Source organism: Sylvia atricapilla, chromosome 1, assembly GCF_009819655.1.
Source record: "Sylvia atricapilla isolate bSylAtr1 chromosome 1, bSylAtr1.pri, whole genome shotgun sequence".
Taxonomy (NCBI): domain Eukaryota; kingdom Metazoa; phylum Chordata; class Aves; order Passeriformes; family Sylviidae; genus Sylvia; species Sylvia atricapilla.
The window spans coordinates 103159655-103181200 of record NC_089140.1 but is presented as its reverse complement, the minus strand read 5'-3'; positions in this window follow the sequence as shown (position 1 = coordinate 103181200).

Genomic DNA, 21546 nt, shown 5'->3' with positions numbered 1-21546 from the left:
AGCTATTATATTAAAAAAAAAAAAAAGGGGGGGGGGGAAATTGCAATTGAAATTAGGAAAGGGAGATACAGAGAAAAAGAAAAACAATATAATGAATATGGTTCTCCATGTATTTTTTTCCCCTCGCCTGAAGGACATTTTTCCTGACACCAGTGAACTTGGAAATTTTTTTAAAAAACTACCAGAGGCATAGGAAAAAAAAAAGTGTCCAATTATAAAATTGTCTTACAAATCATCATGTGTGATATTTCTGCAATTCCTTGTTCTACTGAACAAAACATGCTAAATCATTCTAATGGTCTTTGCAATGTGTGAAAATAAACAGGCAGTAGTTATTGAATAATTCATTTAAGTGCTATTTGATAAACACAGAGGCAGAGCTTATGTTCAAAAATGTCTTTGTGCTTATGAAGCAAAGATGTAGCCTTATGACGGGCTTGTATTTTGATAAATTCACATTTCTAATGTCAAAGAAGTGTTTTCCTTGCAACGGTTTTGCCCTTCAGCTGGTAGCATATATGCAGGCACACTGTGCTTGAAGGCAAAGGTAGTAGATCCATGCACATAGAAGCAAGGACAATCAGGGATAATTTAGAACAGTCATCAGAGACCATTTATCTTATTTATTTAAAATAGGTGGGTGATGTATATTCACCAGGTACAGAAAACCAGTATATTAAAACTAAGAGTTATTCAGAGGCTAATAGTGTTCTCTGATTCTGTAAATAGCCACAAAAAGGCCTGTCATTTCCTTTGTTTGATTAGTATTTTGTGGCTTTGGGGTTTTGTTTGTTTGTTTGTTTGTTTGGCAGAGGAAGTATTTTATGACTTGGCAGAAATATTTTAGCTAATTGTCTCTCATAGAGAAGATTCTGCTAACTTTATCCTTCAAATACAAAGGTACCATTCTAAAGCACCATAAGCATTCCTGCTAAACTTGAAAAAAAAAAAATCAAACAAGCAACCCATAACCAAACAGCAAAGTAAATTAGAACCTCGCTGCTCTGCAGGGGAAAACTGAAATGTCCTTTGTTCACTGCATTTCCACTACAATCATATGCAAAGTTACCATTCTCAGTTTTGCTCTTACAATATTCAGCAGTGACTAGATGGGAAAAATGAACTCTGCAGTGAAAGAAAATGAAACTTTAACTGCATGCTACTTACGAAAAGCATATTGAAAGCAGAAGTAAAGATGTGTAGTTGTGAGAGGGCATGGGGAACCTGTAGAATTGATCCTTGGTGATATAACTGCCCAGTGCTCCTCAGTTTTTCCTGTTACTTCATCTACAGATGCACACAATTTAGAAGTTATTACAGATCATATGAGGATGTCTTTCACAGTGCTTATTTCCCAGGAGGGTTGCTAATAGTTAATAAAATAAAATTTAAATTTACGTGGTAATAAAAACTAAACTGGAAAATAAATACATAGTAAATGAGAACTATTATACTGAACACTTATTAGCTTGTATGTGTCCTAAATCAGAATTTCTTTATTAACGTAGCTCAAGTTGGCAGCAGAACATATTTGAATTTACATTTAGCTTTACATAGACTGTTATTGAAATTGAACAACAGGAGTAGATTTGAAGGAATGTAAGTAAAAGAGAATTTGTTATCTAATAAATACAGCAACAATAGAAGGGCTACCTAGAATGAATGTCTAATGTGAAAGAAGTGCAATCGTGCCATAGTATATGGACAGAAAAAGGGCTCCTGGCTCTAAAGAAAGAGGTATATTAGTCATTCAGATGCTTATTTTGCTATAAGCGTTGTCTACTGGCTACTGAAGTGGCACCAACATTTGGAAAGTGACCTAAGCTGACTCCTTTTGCAGCAAGAAAGGAGAGACGGAATTTTCTGGCACACTGAATTTTTAAATGCCAACATACATGCATATTCACTCACTTTACCTGGCCATAATTTTAAAATGTTAACTCCACCCACTTAAAAAAAAAAAAAAAAAAAAAAAAAAAAAAAGCGAGATTGATCTGTTTTCATGCTGCTTTTGGTTTCCAGTGTGTAGAGTTCCTTCACCTGATTTCTCCACATACACAACATTATGGTATTCTGTGTACAACCTTTCTGCCTGTAAGAGAAGTTGAACTAATGGTGGCTCTTTCACCACCAGCACATAATCTTGAAAGTGCAGAACTCTCCAGTGTACTAGCTATGAATTTAGGTAGTTTCAACGTGTATAGCATTAACCACAGTATAACATTTGAGACCATTTAGGATGTGAATTAGGAACAACAGCATGTTCAGGGTTAAGTATTCTGAGAAGAAATCAGTTTTTAAATATCACCTGACTGTGAGTACAATGAATCCATCAACCTATGGATGTCTTAGATTAAGCCTGGATGCCTTGTTTAGTCATCAAAAATATGTTTTTCAGGTGGTCTTTACAAAGTTAGAGAACACTGAACAACTCTAGTCAGAAAAAGATGAAAATAGACACACTTCATGGCAAGGAATAAAAAATCGGTATTTCCTGGCACACTGTAGTTATTTAAAACAGATTTTGACACAGTGTTAGCATTTGAAATAGCTTTATATTATAGCATTATAGAAATGTTGGATATCCCACAACAGCTAATTCTTCACACATCTCCCTTCCTATTCCTATAGAATCACCTGTATCTCATCTGGGTTGAAAGTACCTGAATTTTTATTTTTTCCAGGTGATAAGAAAATTTGAAGGTGAGAATTTCAACATTTACTGATTTCAATGCACATTAACATTCAAAACTCTGTAATGGGTGGGGAAAAAATCAGTTAGGAGTCTTTGCAATAACAATAACAGTAATAATAGTAATTGGACCAAAGTTTAATCAGAATCCTGCTGAGGTGTCATTTCCTGATGTAAATGTAATAGGGGTAGTTCCACACTGAGCTAGCCTTATTCCTGGAGTGCTGTCTCCACTGGGACCACAGACACAGAGAGCTTTGGAGAAAATTATTCTCCTCAGATGAAAAAAAGCTTCTGCATCCATGGAAAAGAAGATACTGCAGGCATAAAAATGAGGACATTTATGGAAGAGGAAACATGCCAGTAACCTCATAGGTGGGATAGATGTGATATGTCAACTTTAAAGTCCTTAGGTGGCAATGGTAAAACAAATTGCTTTCACCTTCTGGTGTGAACATTTGTATGCTAAGTCTGCTTTTTAGGTCTTCTGATAGGAGTTAAGTGAATCAAAGTACTTGGGGCAAATCCAAGTTAAGCACTTAAGTGCTGTGGGAGCTTTAGAGATAACCTTACACTGTTTATGTTATTAACAAATATAGAGCTTTCTACAGAGTTTCTAGACCTGATACTCAGATACAGGATTAAAGCTGCCTCTGACTAGAAACTGTAAAAGTAATGGGAGAATGGTATGTTGGATGGTATCGTATATAATATTTCTTTTCCTATTTCATTTTTTTTTCATGGCAATAATGTGTTTCTTTACTGTTGTTATCCCAATTACTTCATATGGAGTCTGTTATGGGTGACTTAGCCTGTAATGCTGTCACACAAGTTCATGTTGCCAGTTTCTTTTTGCTTCAGTAGATACTAAGACTTTTTCTATCAGCCTGTAATGCTATCACACAAGTTCATGTTGCCAGTTTCTTTCTGCTTCAGTAGAAGCTAAGACTTTTTTTATCATTGACTGATCAGAAAATATACAATTTCTGCCTAATTTGCACTTTTTTGGCCAGCTTATAGCTATGAACAGATTTTTAATTTATAGTATTTATTCGTAAGTATTAACTCAAACAGTATTTGAAATTCTTCAGTATGCTTGCATATATTAGAAAAGTAATATTAACTGTACTTCAGTTCCATGGAATTTTTCAGGAGCTGACCTTTAGAATTTGAGCCAATTAGACCAGATAGAATGTCCCTACACCCTTTTGAAAAGGATAAAATTAGAAAATACCTTGTTATAACTTCCTGAAAAAGGTGGAAAGCTGAAAAATTTGTGTTTGAAGTGCTCCCAGTTAATCTCTGTGGACAAAAGATTTCCATATAATTAAGTTATGCATGCAGATTTCAAAATCTAATCTCAGTTTCTCTCTGAACATTTTTGTTTTCTCTGTTAGTTCTTTGCTAGGAAGAAGCCCATCACAAGGCCAAGATGTTTCTGAGTTCAATAATATCTATTGCAATTTTTAGGTTTTGAGCCATTTGGAATGGAACCTCTTCTTTGAGCACTTATGGTCTCTTATGTACCAGGGGGGAAAATTCTAGGTTTTGAATCTTTGTCCTTTGAATCATGTCCATGTCCATGACATGATCAACATTTTGGAATTTCCATAGAGATAATTTTGACTGTACGGACACTGAGCCAACGTGTTCACTGTTACTTTCCAGAATTAGTCAGAGGAGAAAATTGCTTGACTTACAACTTTTTATAATAATATGTGTAAAAGGGGTTTTTTCAACAAGTATTTTTAATTGTTTGCAGCTAGCTGAAGCAAAAGCAAACAACACAGTAACGCACACAAGGTTGAAACTAATCACTACAGAATTTCCATTTTAAAGGTCAAACAATTTTCTTTACTTCATTTACCATTTTATGAAAGGAGAAGAAATTTAATAAATTAAGAAAGAATAATGGTATTAGAATAGAAGAAATCAAGACTTAAAGTCCATATGTCTAAAACAGGGTGCTTTTTGCACATTGGTTTGTATTTATATAAAGAATGTCTCCTTTCTAAAATATACTAGTTTAAAGGAGGCAGATTTAGAATTAATCAATAAGCCATTCACAAAACAACAGTACAAGATAGCCTAACTGGGTTTTTCCCTCTTTTATCCTTTATGACTAAGGCATAGAAATTTTAGTTCAAACATACAGACTAATTTGGTAATTTTGTTTAACTTTCTATAACCAGTTTTCTCTGAGGCCAAGAATAATTTCTATCCAAAAGTTATGTCTAATTTTCCATCTGAATAGATAGACATAGAACACTTGGAAAAATTTTTACCAAAACGCCCCACAGAAGTTGAAAACACTGATGAATCATTCCTCTTAAGAATCAGAATTCAACTAGTGTGCTATATTTATCAGAAAGGAAATTGAATTTTCTTTTTAAAGAGGCTTTTTTCAATTCACATTTCACCTTTTTTTTCCCCCTAGCTCTCCCTCTATTTTATTACTTTGGTTGAGTGAGTCAAGTCTCTAGCAAAGAAGATGACAGTTCTCAATGTTCTTAAGGCCAGAATGTGGGTAAACTTTCCCAAATTTCTGATTCACTGAAGTTCCACTGTCTGTGTTCATTAACTAATGCTCAGAGCTGTAGTTAAGCACACCTTCCAGAAAAGCTCCTCATGTTGATTTTTGAACTACTCTTTGTACAGAGTTCCTCACAGGCCTTGGTTACAAATCCCAGTAATTAACACCTATCTCTTCAAACTAGCACATTAGTTTGACCTTAGAATTATGGCAAAAAATTGGTATCATTATATTTAGGTTTACTTTCAGAGATTTGGTATTACTACTTTTTTTCCTAGACAAAATTAACTTTTATCTGTTTTGAAATGCCTCATGATTGATAAAAGTATTTCTTAATCCCCTCTTTGATAAAATAAATTGAGATCCTTAAATCTCTACCTGTAAGGGAGACCTTCCATCTCATTAATGGTGGCTGGGTTCTTCTCCAGCCTAGGTTAGTTTCTCAAGATCTTTCTTGAAAGATGGACACCCAAACTGCAAAACATGTTTCAGTAATGTTCACATCAGTACCATAACAGTTACATCCTGAAGGACAACATCAAGTGTCTTACTGGAATTACAATTAGCTATCACCACGATCATAATACCTTATTTAGAGTCATTGCTCCCTGGGGTAGACTCTCCTGTCATAGATGATTGCCTGCATCTTTGCTTCAGATGTATAAACCATCTGTCCCCTATTGATGCACCTCGTGGTTTACTCCACCTATGAAACAATTTACCCATATTGCTTTGTATTAGAGATCTGTCCTTGTCATGATTACCTCCTCCTTCACTAAAGATTTTTTGTGTTTTCTTTCATGTCATTTACAGACACTTTAAATGGCATAGTCCAAAACTTGGATTAGAGAGGTAGTATTCTATGTGGTTCAGAAAGTTCATTTCTTTCTAACTTGTTTTTGAATGTGACTTGCCACAAAACTGTGTGTTGAGAAATACAAACCTTCCTCACCCTGCTTTCACAGTTCCTTGATTTGACTGTGAACTGGTAAAATTAGACTTAAATTGAATTAGTGTGTCTTGTGTATTCACCCTTTGTCTTAAAGTTTCTTGTCCTACTTGATGGTACTGTTCCATACATTACTGTAAGTTCTATTATATATTTAACTATTAACACCTCTTGAATGATAGACTTTCTATTTTAAAAGGCAACCATAAATAGCCTGCCAAAAGTAGCAGCAATATACAATCCCTATTTTAAAACATCATATGATTGCAAACACATGTGATTAGATTACTCACTTAAAAATTAATCAAAGCTATTTGTATATTTAAAACTAAGCATGTACTTAATCATCAGTTTCTCTCTTAAAATATTGCACTGTTCTGATTCTTTCTCCTTCTCTAAAACCACACATTCAGACAGAGCTCTGGCCAGCAGCCATGAGATATGTCCAGGTTAGAGAGCCCCTGCAGAAAGAGTCACCTATCCTTTCTCAAAGTGCAGATTCTCTTTCTCCAGCTCCTGCTGCCTCAGATGCCTGTTGGTGCTGCTGGCTCTGGTGAAGGCAGCAGCAGGAGCAGCTGCAGCAACAGGGGCAAGGCTGTCTGCCTGCCTGAAATCTCTACCCTAACTTAATTTTTTCTTGTTACTGTGAGATAGACACACATTTGTCTTGTATACCTGAATTGTTAGCGTGTGTCATTCCATAGAGAGCTGCTTCTGAGTTTTGCAATAGGGAAAACTGTGAAAAGTAGAGGGATCTAATTTAGAGAAGTTTTCTGATGAGAATCCACATAAATGGGGTTGGTTGAAAGCCATATTTCATCAAGCATCAGCTTTCTGTGGAGAGTATGCTGCCCAGTCCACTTCTTAAAGTAGCTCAACCAAAGTGACAGCTGATCTAAGTCAGTATGACCTCTGGAACAGGACAGGTGAGTTCTAGTGATGAGCAATCTTTTCCATTGAGCATTATTTGCAGTTCTTTGGGAACTGCAGATAATCCCACTGCCGATGGTCCTTCAAACACAATGAAGTTTCCTTTGCTATTTTCAGTTTTGTGTATAAGCACTCTCCATATACTTTCAGTCTCCATATAATTTGGATCCCTCATATTGAAGTTAGGAATTTTTCAGCCAGGATCTTTGTTCTGGCCATTACAATTTTAAGCTAGAATCTGAAAACATCACACTTCTTACAGTTTTCAATATTTTTTCCATTCGTATCAAACCAATTTGCATGATCTAAGAATCATTCCAAAGGATTTCTTCAAAACATTTTGACTGTTTTTCAAAAGGAACCTGAAATTAGGGTCCCATTTGGGATTTTTTTCTGTGGGGAACAAAACCTTGGAACATCATTACTGATAATCCCATGGAAGTGGATAGGAGCTGCAGAGGTTCTCCAACTGCTGTTGGAAAACAGTTTAATGTTTTTTGTTGCTGACCAGAGACAATTACAAGTTCCTTTAGATTACATGAGTGGAGATAGCATTTTCTTCTCTTTAGTATGCCAATACTGTCAAGTATTACTGAAATATTAAACCCTGCAGCTGACTCAAATTCCACACAAGTGCCTTATCCAAATTGCTATGGCTGTTATCTTGAAGTGCATTGTCTGAATACTGTAAATGGAAAACTTTGTTTATTGGGCTATAATTCCTTTTCTGGCTTGAACACTTTTTAAATGGAAGAATTTACTATAGTAGGAGCTTTTGCTCAAGAGTAAAATTTAAGGCAATATTGAATTTTCCAAAGCAAAACATCTACAGAGGATTTGACTGTTATCTTTTTGTTAGAGATGAAAGATGTACCTAGAAATGTGCATCCTTTCTATTTTCCAGCAAAGGAAATGTGTTTACATCCATCTGCAATTTTCTTCTTATTACCCTAGACACTTCTGCTAAATGTTAGGGTCAGGAAGAGAATTAGAGTTCACCATAGAATGGCTTGGAATGGCCATCTCTGCAGTGATCTGTTCCTCTCCATATTCCTAGTAATATTTGTCATTTACAAGCCACAATATTCTTTCTTCTTCCTAAATGTGGTATTTCAGAGTTCTGGCTAAGATTAAATGCTCTGAATGACAAAACAAATTAGTGGAGACTCTAGTGTATGAAGTGAAATCGTGTAGTATTGTTTGAGAAACTCATCTTAGTAACAGTACCTGAGAACTGAAAATCTTTGAGTTACAGGTACCTTCACAGTAAAGTTTTAATTATTAAGAAACATAGGCCAAGCAAATATGGAAAATGGAAACCTGTCAACACATTTGTCTTGGTAGGTACATTTTAGAAATGGTAAATGATATATTAAAATGTCACAGTACAGATACTAGACAGATAATTCAAAAAAGGGATAAGCCTGTTAGATTATAAATTATTGATGCAGTACAGACATTAAATGTAATTAGACATGTTAAATACATAATATTTTGGCCAGCTTTTTAATACCTTTTAAAATATATTTTGGGGTTGGAACAAAATGATGTTTAAGACTTGTTTCTTGCCAAATTATTCTGTTATTCCGTGTTTGGGTTTTGTAGGGTTTTGTGCGTTGGTTGGGTTTTCTTTATATTGAATAAAATGAAAATGTCTTCACTGCATAATCCATAATCCAAGTCACAGCATTAAAAAAGAGCAAGAATATCTTCCCTGTACAGTAAATCCTGTAGTCATTAACATTTCTGGTGACTCATGCAGTGTATTTTCCAAACAGGAAAAGAGCTGGGAGGCAAGGACAGGGACAGAAATGCTACCACTTAAAGCTCTATTGCTTCCATTAATTTTCATGCAGGATTTTTGTTGTTCTCTGCACCTTAGGTAAAACATTTCCCCCCAAAAATCCAACACTCTTTCTTTTTCATCCCAGTTTAGGAAAGCTTGGGCTAGGTGGCAGTAAATATTTGTAAACTGAAAGGTATGTAAGAAATCATGGTGTAACTCATCAAATGCCAAAATCCTCAAGCCATATGAATCACGTAGATAGGGTCAGCTTGTGACACAATTATGTGAACAGATGGCACTGCTTCCTGTCACTTTATTCCAACAACTTCAGAAGTGAATCCCAAGTTAGTGGATGTTGAAAAGCCCAGGAAAGTATCAACAATACTCAGCTAAATGAGCAAGAAATGAGAGATGATCATGACAGAATGATGATTTGTTCATTCTTTTATATGTAGAATGACATGAATTCAAGTCTTGTGAAAGAAAAGTGCAAAAGCTAAGAGCATCCAAAGTGAGTTCAGAAGTGTTTGACTGAACAATTGTTAGTGATCTCTAGGAATTTAGAGCTATGTGTTAACAGGTGGAAATATGAGTAGTTTTAGAAAAGGATACATAGATTTAATTATACAATCTACGTTGATGCAAAGAGTTCAAGAGTCAACAAGAGAAGCAGCAGATGTAGAAGTGGAAAAGTTCCACAGCCAAAAGGAGCTTGTACTAAAAGCATTAACAAATAAATTAAAGGCTTGGAAATAAGTATTTTGTCAGTAATACCTTTTCTAATCAAACTAGCCTTGTAAGAGGATGCTTTGCCACAGTCAGTGAAGACTGTGTTAAGACCTCTATTATCGAAGTGTTTTATACTTTGACCCAACAAACTACATCACTTATGTACTTTACATGCACTTCTTTTAAAGCTGATGCCTTACTGGATAAACTAAAAACATAAAACTAGTTAAAGACAAGATTTGTTTTGGTGGCATTTAGCCAAATAAAAGCAGTAGGTGAAGATTGATAGAGTAGAAATACAAGCCCATCTGATCAAGTCTCTCTTGTATCCTTGAAAGCCTAAAAACTCAACAACAGGAAGTGAGTGGGGAGTGCAGAAGAGATCTTGACCCAAATAAAATATTGACCTGCTGATTACAATAAAGATAATATTAGTTGGAAAAAAAAGACCAAAAAAATCCATTTTTATTTTGTTAAATGCATGTGAATAACTGAATAGCATCTACAAAATGCTAAAAAAATTAAAATCTAAGAAAAACATTTCATAAAGAACCTCCTGATTAGGAAAGGTAAGGGCAAGATGACCTTCAATTCAACATGGAAAGAAAGGTGTTAACATGCTTAATTAGTTAATTTCAGCAGATTTCACTCTGAATCATTTTAATTAAGATGGCGAAAGATGAGTCTTTTGAAAAAAACAGCATTGCTACGGAGTCAGGGGAGGTTTAGGTTGGATATCAGGAAAAGGTTTTTCACCCACAGGGTGGTTTGATACTGGAACAGCTACCCAGGGAAGTGGTCACAGCACCATTCCTGACAGTGTTCAAGAAGTGTTTGGGCAATGCTCTCAGGCACATGGTGTGACTCTCAGGGTGTCCTACACACATCCAGGAGTGGTCTCAGTGTCCTGATAGGTCCCTTCCAACTCAGCATATTCTATAATTCTACTTAGCAACAAATATTTCTTTTAAAAGCATGCATAAGGAAATAGTTTGATTTCAGTTCACCATGAATGATCACAGTAAAATGACTGTGCTCGACAATGTTTAAAAGTCATACTCCAAAGTAAGGCTTAAAGAAGTCTCTAATTTTATGGTGCAACTCTGCACTGAAAATATTAGAGAACTACAGTATGGAAAATTCCAATATATGCCAAGCTGAAAAAAGCTTGATTGATGCAGTAAAGCTAATGTGCAGCATAAAAAATTAGAAAAATTCTGATATTAGATTTTGATGAAAAAATCACTACAATATGCCATAAAACCTAGACAAGAGTACAAAGTATCATTTTGTAGCTTGCCAGATACAAGTAATTTCACTTATGCTCAAGTTTATTTTGAGAAATTTTTAAGCAGCAATTATTTTAGAAAAAGTTATTACAAGTTATTATTTCTGGGTATAAAGAAATACTACTCAGTAGAGAGTTACCATTTACTTGATTTTGCCAAACATCATAATTGGCTTTCTGCCTGTGCTTTTCTTTTAAATTGGTTTTATTTCAGCATTCTTGCCCTCTTATTGAGGTATAGAAATTCTGCAGAGTAACCTCACTGCTATCATACTTTGTTTCTGAAGAAGAGTGATTGAATTTTATTTCCAGGTGTCCTTAATACTCCTTTTGTGTGTGTGTCTGTGGTTACTTTAGTCTTAGACAGTGAATTTGATCTTTTGAAGAAGTCAGCCCTGTGACATATCTTACCTCTCTATGTTGCATGACCCAAATCCTTCATAATACTCTGTTTTCATGAGAGTGTGTTAAACTTACTATTAAAAGAAATCCAGGTTTTCAACACACTTGATCATGTTAATGTGAGAAACTGAAACAGATGGAAACAAGTTTAATGCACATGAAATACAGTTCAATCATCTTGGTTAGAAATTATGAATTAAATGTGGCAAATTTATTCAACTCCTGTAGATAAGGAAAAATACAGTTCTTTGTTGACGTCTGTATCTTGAGAGGCTCTTCTGCTGGAGACTACATATATTTGTGTGAGCTATTAAATGGCAGAGAAAAACTTCATATTCAGCTAAGCTTTTTCTAGAGACAGCAGCTTTGTGTTGCCACCCAATAAATTTCACACTTGGCTATTCCCTGCTTCTACTCTTTAACAGTAATCCTGAAGATGAATTCAAAATGAGTTTGAAGTGAACTGGAGTATGCTAACAGCCTATAACTATTGCTCACTGAAGAAAAGCTTTCTTCCAGAAATCCTTATGAGTAAAATAGATCCCTAAAAAAATCATCGCTAGAAAAGGCTGTCCTTGCCCATTTGCTTAGAGGGAATGATGTATGGAAAAGGGATACTGGACACTAAGTCTAACACAAGTCTGCTAAAGCCACCAAAGATTGTTGAAGCTTTACCTTCAGGACAATCTTTACGTGCTGTACTTCAGAACTATAATTTCTTATTTTAAAAATTTATTAAAAATAAATCAATGACTGGGTGATGGTGTAGCTTTATCATCTATAAATGATGGTACAAGTGGTAGCTCTTCCCTTTCAAACAAAATGAGACAGCTATTAAAAACAAACTTTGGTGCTATTCATCATGGGAACAATTTTCCTGTGTTTAAAACTTTGCAACCGAATTCCAGAAAGGTATGAGAGAAGGTTGTCTTACCTAAAGTGTGAGCTTGACTCATCATGGATGGCAGAAATAAGTGTAATGAAAGCAATTTAAGTGTCTGCTAAGGTGTTAGACTATAAATTTAATTACGATTGGTGCTAATCCACAGGGATAACAAAGGCATCTATTTTATTGATTTTCTTTCAAGTAGCTGGTTGTCAGCCAGTGATCACTGTGGAAACTTTGCAGGGTATTAATCACAAGTAAGCTGCTAGTTCAGCTCTTGGACTGCTGAAAGTCTTCTGTGCTACCTCTCTTTAGATGTACAGGTGGAGAGACCCACATTCTGTTCCAACATCAAAGTAGTCACAGACCCAGAAGAAGGAAGAAAGAGCTGAGAGGCCTCTTTGCACAGGTAGGAAAAGTCCAAACATGGCAGACAGTTGTGAGCTACTTGGTGTGATCTGGAGCTGCAGTCTGAAGTAGGAATACTGCTTTGCTTCACTCCACAGCTCCAAAGTACCCAGGGATTTACTTACAGAGAAATTAATTGGGGTCCATAATTACTTGTATTGTTTTTGTGAAATGACAGCTGTTCTTGCAACAGTCCAAATAGTTCATGTTCAATGGCTATGTGATGTTTTTGGTTATGATTTTCTAAGACATATTTTTCTTAGTATCAAAATTTTAAAAATATGTAAAATACATGACTACAGCGTATTTGTGTGACCTTGAAAACTCACTTTGAAGCAAATAATTTAAAACACCATTTCAAGTTTCATATTTGAGAGCTTAAATTTTCAGTTTTGAATACCTGAATGGGGCCATCACACATTACAGAACTGGGCTTCTGGAAGGGCACAGTGCAGGCGCTTTTGCTCAGCTGGGTTTCTTGGCATAGAAATGCTAATGGATTTACTCTGGTTCACAGAAAGCCAGAAAAGAAGACTCCAGTCATCCTTGGCTGGAAAGACATTCTGTTTTATCCTGGTGGATGATATTTCAGCCTTAATTATGTTTGCCACTTCTGGGGGAGGGGAAAAAGGTCATCAATCCTTAGGAAACTACCCGCACCAATTCATCAGCATACAGCTTTCACCTCAGTTGAAAGCTCTTTCTGCCTCTCAGTTCAGGTTTCTCAAATATTATAGAATACGCAGTAAAAGGAAAAGAAGAATTAATACCCTGCTAAAACATCCTGTTGTCCACACAGGTTCTCTTTTCCCCTGGAAAGCGGATGAAAGAGACCAGGAGACACGTGTGACATCTTACTGTGTAACTTAATGCGCTACTGGCAGCCCCTTGGATGCTGTGATGATAAGGGTGGCAAAAGAGCCTATGTAGAAGAGATTAGCCAGGGATTTGGGAGAAAAGAAGCCAAGTGGCAATCAAACTGGCTGAAGAAAACAGAGGGAGCACAGAGAGGATTGTACAAGAAGCACCTGCCTGCTCTGAGTATATACTTATCTCCCTTTAACTATTTTCCATGAGTCAGACAGCACTGGTAGCTGCAAATTCAAACCCTGTCAGAAGCCTTGGATATCAGCTTGGCCTGGTGATCCAATAAAAATAGTTATCTGTCATTGTTCAAGAGCATCTGGAAGCTGCTTTTGTATCGCTAAAACCCTTTATGCTATAATGGAAAAGCAAAATTTTATCTACTATTTGAAATTGCTGGGTGAGATTTTTTATGACTACCTCTGAACTACAATAGATCTTTCTCCCTCTCCCACCACCTAGTTACTTCCTTTTTTCTTTTATTTTTTTCTTTTTCTATTTTTTGACCCTAAAAAGATCAGGAATCTTGATTGAACTCTAGGATATTGTCTTCAATGATATATGAACACTGAAAAAGAGATTTGTTGCCAGCTGACTGTGCAGACTTTATTTAAAAAATATGATAAAGTCAAGTAATTGCCCTTTGGCTTCTATTTAATTACATGAAAAAGTTAGTGCTAAATGCTGCACCTTAAGAGCACTGAATTAGAATTTTCCTGTTTATAGCCTGCCTATACCTCTGGGTATTTTTTATTAGATAAAAGTAAAGTAAAAATAAAATATAAATAAATGAAGAGCAAGATTTTTTTTGAAAAAAGAAAGAGTAATTTGTAGTACAACAATACATTAACATCTGAACCTTGCTCTAAAACCTTATTGGTTTTACATCTGCTTGTAAGCAATGATTTGTTCATATTTTTCTACAGTTTTTCATCCAGTGATCTTCATTTGATTTATAGGAGACTAATTTTAATCCAGCTGCAAATGCATCCCACTGTCTCTGTTGACACTGAACATACCTAAAAAAACAAATGTACTTTTTAACCATCTCATGTTGCAGGCTGCAACATGGGATTGCTTTTGCCAAAAGCAGCCAGAGAACCAAGACATTCGTCTACTGTACCTTTACTTTCAAATAGGTATCTAGATACACATAAAATTTTATGCAAGACAAGGATTTTTGATTAATAATTCAGCACAAAAGTCTATTCAATCAAAAGCTAAAAAAAATAAATAACTGAAATATTCCACAGAGATGTCACTGTTCATAGGTGTCTGATGAAACTTAGGAATCTAAGTCAGCAGACAATTCCAACCTCTCACTTGTCAGTGAATGTGGTATAATAAACACTGCACCATCTCTGCCTTCCAGAGTTAACATAACTGGAAGAGAAGATGTTAAAGCGTACTAAACTTATATAACTACAGATACAAGGCTGTCAGAATCTCATCTAACAACTCCCTCCCTAAAAAAAAACCCTGAAGTGAAAAGGTGGATGCCCCATCCCTGGCAGTGTTCAAGGCCAGGTTGGATGGGGCTCTGGACAAACTTGCTTTTATGGAAGGTGTCCCTCTCCCTGGCAGGAGGGGTTGGATCTAGACAATCTTCAAGGTCTCTTCCAACACAACCCATTCTATGTTTCTGTGAAATGCTAACTTAGATGAAGAGTGCTCCTCACCTTAGAAAACCAAAAAGAAGAATACTCAGTCTTTTTTTAAAGCAAAAAAAGAAGTATAGGGACTTCATAAAGACGGGGAGCCTTTGAGAGGTTATTTAGTTTATCCTCAGTCCCTGAGAAAGCATTAAGCACCTTCAATTTCCTCATTACTTTCTCTCACAAACCTGCTGTGATGAGACTCTGCAGGCTAAGTGCACTTTCACTGCTTCACTTTTTAAAAGTGATAAGTTTTCCACACATTTAACATGGTGCTTTCTTACTCCAGCTTAAAACTATTACATCTGGTCTCTACCCATTCTGGACATGAATAATATATGATTCCCTTTTCTTTGCAACATTTTTTTCATGTTGAAAGCCTGTTGTTAGATTCCCCTCAGATTCTTTTTCTGTTTACTAAAATAGCTAAAAAACCCCAAACACCTTTTCACATAAGTAACACTTTATATACCTCTAGTCAAAGGAGCTTTTCTTAGTCCATTTTAATTGGTCTACGTCTTCCTGAGATGGCTCTTGAAACAGCAAATGGGGTTAGGCCTTACCAGTGAGAAACATTAGTATAGAATTTTTCTGCCATTCTGACTAATGGCTGAGTACAATGATCTCCTCTGTACCTGCATGGCATTAAAGGATTCATCTGTCTTGTGATCTGCAGCAATTCCCAGAGACTTTCCTCAGAGCAACTACCCACCCTGTTGTTCTACCTCTCTTCTTGTGAACCTGAATACTTCCAGCTGTTTCACTGACCTTTTATTTTACTGTCAAAGGTTTATCATTATATGTATGATATACAGAATATATATATACACACACATATGTTTATATATATATATCCAAATATTATTACAAAATATAAAGATTTCCAAATTTAATTTTTGATAAATATAATGCTTTTCATTTCTTTCCCTACATCAGCAATAAAACCACTCAACAAAAAAGACCACACCTGTGAAATGTATCTACTGAATTTAACTAGATGCTTGCTTCCAGTTTGACAAGGAACCCTCCAGAATTTATTCTTCAGGTACATTATCCAATCAATTTTTCACTTTAAATCATATTTCTTCACCTTCATAGAATGCTAGAATGGTTTTGTTGGGTCTTAATGACTATCCGGTTCCAAGACCCCTACCATGGACAGGGACACCTTCCACTAAAGCAGGTTGCCTGAAGCCCCATCCATCCTGGCCTTGAAAACTTCCAGGCATGGAGGCATCCCCAAGGTTCTCTGGACAATGTGCTCCAGTGTGTCACCACCCTCACAGAAGATTTCTTCCTAATACCTAATCTAATCCTACCCTTTTTCAGCTTGAAGCCATTTTCCCTTGTCCTATCACTACAAGCCCTAGTAAGAAGTCCTCTTCAGCTCCCTTTCAGACCCCCTTTAGGTGCTGGAAGGCTGCTCTAAGGTCTCCCTGAAGTCTTGTCCTCTCCTGGCTGAACAACCCCAGCTCTCTCAGCCTGTCTTCACAGTTGCTCTGACCCTCTCTGATCATCTTTGTGGTCTCCTCTGGACTTACTACAACAGGGCCATGTCCTTTTTTATGTTTGGGGATGCAGCACTCCAGGTGAGGTCTCATAAGAGTGAAGTTGAGGGGGAGAGCCCCCTCCCTGGACCTGCATTTGAGGATCTTATAGGAGACACTGTTAAGAGCCTTACTAGAGCTAAGATACAGAACAGAAAACATGGTTAGAAAAGAAAGAAGGATTTCAGCTTGGTTTGATCTGACTTGCTAATGTGAATCCAGTTAATTGCTATTAATCTTTTGGTTATCTTGTAGATGCTGACAAATATTTGATACCATTATTCATTTGAGTTGCTTTTTCATGGGTTTGAAGTTTAGATGTCTGACCATTTAATAGATTGTCTACTAAAAATAAAATAAAATAAAATAAAATAAACTTTTCTTCAGTATATGTGTGTAGTTAATAATCTATATCATGTCTAATTTATACCTTAATGGTTCTGCAAGTAGTCTGGGGTCTTCTATGATAAAATTATTCACGCCCAATTCATGTGACAATAGCTGTCTTGTCATATGAACCTATAAACCATATTTTTTCTGTGTTCTAGACTGAGCTCTTTTCACCATGTTTTCATGATACTCATAGCTTGGAAGTGGATTTAGTCAACAGAAAACAGTTTTAAAATGTGGCATAGCACCTTTATGGAACACATTTGTAGGATAAAGCACCTAATTTCAAGTGGGTTGTTTAAGTGTAGTTGTTGCAAGATTTACCTTCAAAATGAAAATACCCTTGGTATGCAATATAGGCACAGCATAAGCACACAGACCTCCTGCCTATTCTTTTTCTTGATACTGCTACTGAGAGTGAGCACAGGTCAGTCAGGCTGTAGTGCAATAAATCATGCCGGCTAGAAACCCTAGGTGTCTGCTCTGACTTCTAATTCAGTTAAAGGCTCTGCTGCTACATTTTCTCTGCTAATTATTATGCTTGTTAGCAAAACGAAACATAGTAGGTAAGTATGCCAATGCTATAGAAACTCAGCTGATTTTATATATATCTGTATTTATATCATCTGTTCTGAACCTCAGTCATGTGTCCCTAATAAAATATCAGCAGCGATGGGGGAAGAATCAATAGAGTTAAACTGTTTTCTGTTTATGGTATTTTGTTGGCAACAGATAGTTATTTCCTGTAATTCCTTGTTTATGCATTACTGTGTCATAAATTACTTTGTGGCAGTGTTTTATTCTTTAATCAAAAAGATTGAATTCAGTCTCTTGCATTAATTATCCATCAGACTTCTCATATAGCTCAGTTTATTTATTTAGTCACTATATTTTAATTTACTGGTTGCATAAAAATATAAATGCTTAGGACATAAATTCAATCCACTTTAGTACATATGTAGACCAGCAGGATGTATAATCATATATGTACTGCCAATGTATATATTATAATTTTAATATATAACTCGAATCTATAAAAGCAAGATACGTGAAAACAAACAAATTAAACATGGTATAATATGCAAATAACCATAATCCCTAATTAAAAATTAACTAAATAAAAAATTAAGTATACAAGATATTAGTCCTCTTTACTATTTGCCTTCATTATTCTCTCAAAGTTCGTTTTGTAAAGAAGCTTGTTTTTATTAAAACTATTAAAAATTTGTTGGGAGGCCAGTGATAAAGCTTTCAGCACTGACACATTTTGGAAGCCCATTCTTTGTAGTCCACTGGCTAAGTCTCAGGCACAACCCAGCATACAGAGGGAACATAAAATGCAGCAAAATGCCGAAGCCAAGGAGATGGTTGGGTGGGACAGGGATGACAGAATTGGAAATGTATTCAATTTAATATCATTTTAAATTAGTGCTGGAGTGTTCAACTAGAATGAAGTTTTCAGAAGCCATTAGTGTAGCCAGCAACAGACAGCAGTCACCCTGAGAAGCCACAGGAAGCAAAACCTTCCCTACTTTTGCTTCAGTGTTTGGAGTGACCAGGACTTCCAGTCAGATCAGTAAAAGAAAAAGAAAAGGAATTATTTCAAGAAGTGTTAGCATTCTATGATACTCTCTACAAAGGTAATTTCAAGCTGGAACAAAATATTTTTCTTTCTCTAGTTCTACGCCCTCCAAATCATTCATTTCTTCCCTGAAGGGAACTCAGAATTGAGTGAACTTGGAAAATGCCTATGCAATTATTCATCTGATTTCTTCATTTTGTATCCATGGCAAAGCTATCTGCCTGATTGCCAAGAGACCTTTTTTGTTCAGTTGAATTGGGAGAGGGGTCAGAGAAGAGGAGAGGAAAAGGACGTTTCAGGGAAAATGAAAACCACGCAAGGAAGAAATAATAATGCAGGTCAAGTTAAGGTTTAGAGTTTGTTGGAGGATGAGCATTTGGTTTTGTCTCGAGGTTACTTAACCTTTTTTTCTTAACTCCCACTCTATCACTTAGTTACTTCAAAAAGTAAAGGACATTTCAACATGAGAAGATGAACTATTTAATTTAAAAAATGTCAAAAGTATTTTGAGTGTTCAGCTATTAGAACATTTTAACATTTTTGAATAGTCTTTCACTTTTTTTTGGCAGAAAGTATTTGCCCACACAATCTCTTTAGAACTGCATGCCATTGTGAATTTACTATTTGTTAAGGGGAAAAAAAGGCAAAAATGCAAAGCTATCTGTTATTAAAAAGCACAAGATTACCTGGGTAATAATTATTGCATTTCTGTGGCTTTAGGCTTTACATCTAGAGATTACTGGGGAACTATTTTTGAACAAAGTTCCTTGACATACGTAGAAATCTCTGTAGATCCTGAAGATTTAAACAGTTCACATAATTCTCTCTCTTTAGGAAAAAAAACCCCAACAAGACACCAAGGTTTTTTCCCATTAAAAACGTGGAAGAAAATACTGTATATTTCAGTTAGAAAAATCTTCCCCAAGTGTTCAAAGATTATTCGGTTTTTTTTAGATCCCTTTCTTATTAGGACACCATCAAAACACTGCAGGGATCTTTCTTTTTTTTTTTTTTTTTTTTTTTTTTTTTTTTTTTTTTTTTTTTTTTTTTTTAAATTGCACCAGCAATATAGCCATATTATTTCAGAGGAAAGGTTACACATGTGGAAGAAAGCCCTGTCTTTTGTCAATATCCTCTGCTGGACCTATTTAAACCTTGCCAAAATAGCCATCAACAGTCACCTCTGACCCTGGATTCTCACACATCTCAAGGTGAACACCCACTTTAGAAGAACTAAATCAAATCAGTTTGGCTGATGCACAGGATGAGCATCTGAATTACAGATTGTATTACAAAATCATAGAATCATACAATGGCTTGGCTTAGAAGGCACCAAACATCATCTAGATCCAGCTTCCCCTCCATGTATAGGGATGCCATCCACTGGATCAGCTTGGTCAGGGCTCCATCCAGCCTGGCCTTGAACATTTATTGTACTTAGGTAAAAGAAAACTACAGGTTTAGGATGTGAAGTAACCCAGTCTGCTAAAACATGAATTCACTACAAGCCCAGGGGGAAGACTCCCACCTGCTTCAATCTCAAACCTCATTGTCTCAAGTGAGTGTGTGATTTAGCCATGCCAAAATTAAGCTAAGTCACACTTTGTAGTAATTTTCTCAGTAGGTCTTAAAGCAGGTTAATTTTTAATTAAGCTTTTAAGTAATTGCTTCTCTTTTAAAATTAATTACCTCTTGCTCCATGTTCTTTTTTTCCTTACATGCAAAATCTGTACTTGCATACACTCTTTGCTGTAGTGTCAGGCTGCTTGGAGCCTGAACACAAAATTTCACATTTGGTTATAGCACAATCTGTAAACCCTGTCAAATGGAGCAGTTCATGTTAAGAAAAATTAGTCTGCCAGCTTTCTAGTAAGATGAGAGATTTATGAGAGAACAAAAACTGTTCCTCTAGAAAGAGTTTTTTCCAAACAAGTCCAGTTTTCCTCTTTGCTTACTGTATCCTTTGGAGTTCTTACTGCTCTTCTAATAAGGATAACAACTTCTTTGCCTGTCATGTCTGTAGACACCCTCTGAGAAGGCTTGGTTTACTTTTTAATCCTCTTTGTCAATGCTTGTGCTAAGATCAAATGATAGTACAAACAACTCTTCATTGTGCTAATGAGGGTCAGGATTTTGTTGGAGCTGATTTTCTTTTGAACTCTTAGAAAGTTGTACAAAGGCATTTGTTACAAATTAAATCCTCAGGAACAAAAGCCTGTAACTTGTTGTCGTCCAGGGGAATGTAAAAAGTGCTCCCTCCCTGTCCTAAGGGTCCATTACTGGTAACCTGACATGGGTCAAAAGAATGACCTCAGTGAGAACCAAAACCCTGGGTTAGACTGTACCACAATACTTACTCACTTTTGCCAGCACAGGCAGCAGCAAAACACAGTCTGTATAGTTAAGGTATGCTCACCTCACCTCCCTCAAATGCATCCATTGCTGGCAGAGGCAAAGTAGTGATAATCAGTGCTCAAAGCATTGAAGAATAATGATTAGAAATAGGACAGGCCACAGCAGGGGAAAATTTTTTGATTTCACTGCATTCCTATCACAGCTTTTTAAAGGCATCCAAACAATAATGCATCAGCTTTTAACAGGTTTAATTTTATCCTCTAGCTTTTCCAGCTAGCAGAGGGGAAAAGTTGTTGCTTTAGATAGTTCAGTTAAAATACATATACATCCAGGATAAAAATTGCATAATACAAACATGAGCATTATGACAAACATCAATGACATTATTTAGGAAAAATTTTAGTTTTGTGCCTTGGAAAGATTGATTGAAATACCAAACCACCATGTGTTGTTCATAGACTCTAATTGAGAGGAAGGAAGAAAATTGGTCTGGTGATACACTGACTGGTTCCCAGGATACTGCCTTCAGTGCTAGTGTTCCCCATTCCTG